The 724-nt window shown below is 34.9% G+C and overlaps 1 non-coding gene across 1 annotated transcript; it reads right to left on the reverse strand.

The window, feature by feature from the left end:
* Positions 1-392: 392 nt before the first annotated feature.
* LOC144244721 (U6 spliceosomal RNA) lies at positions 393-499 on the reverse strand. The gene has a single exon (XR_013339036.1). It is a non-coding gene; the product is annotated as a U6 spliceosomal RNA (small nuclear RNA).
* Between the last annotated feature and the right edge of the window lie 225 nt (positions 500-724).

A 724-nucleotide genomic window follows, 5' to 3' on the forward strand; every position in this document is an offset into this window, starting at 1 on the left:
TGAAGTTTAGTTGACATACAATGTTACATTAGTTTCACCTGCACAACATAGTGATCTGACAATTCTATACATTACTCAATGCTTGCCACTGATAAGTACAGTTACTATCTGTCACTATAAAACTTTATTACAATATTATTGACTATATTCCCTATGCCTTACTTTTCATCCCTGTGATTTATTTTATAACTGGAAATGTATAAATCTTTTAAAATATAATTTATTGTCAAATTGGTTTCCATACAACACTCAGTGCTCATTCCAACAAGTGCCCTCCTCAATACCCATCACCCACTTTCCCCTCTCCCCCACCCCCCATCAATCCTCAGTTTATTCTCTGTATTTAAGAGTCTCTTATGGTTTGCTTCCCTCCCTCTCTGTAATCATTTTTTTAAAATATGGAACACTTCATGAATTTGCCTGTCATCTTTGCACAGGGGCCATGCTAATCTTCTCTGTATTGTTCCAATTTTAGTATATGTGCTGCCGAAGCGAGCATGGAAATTTGTAATTCTTAATCTCTTTCTCCTATTTTATCCACCCCACACCCTCCCCTCCATTCTGGAAACTAGCAGTTAGTTCTTTGTATTTATGAGTGTGCTCTGGTTTTACTTGTTTGTTCATTTGTATTGTTTTTTTGGTTTTTTTAGATTTCATATATAAATGAAATCATATGGTATTTGCCTTTCTCTGACTTACTTCGTTTAGTATAAAACTCTCTAGG

The sequence above is a fragment of the Crocuta crocuta genome, unplaced genomic scaffold, assembly GCF_008692635.1.
Source record: "Crocuta crocuta isolate KB4526 unplaced genomic scaffold, BGI_CrCroc_1.0 scaffold147, whole genome shotgun sequence".
Taxonomy (NCBI): domain Eukaryota; kingdom Metazoa; phylum Chordata; class Mammalia; order Carnivora; family Hyaenidae; genus Crocuta; species Crocuta crocuta.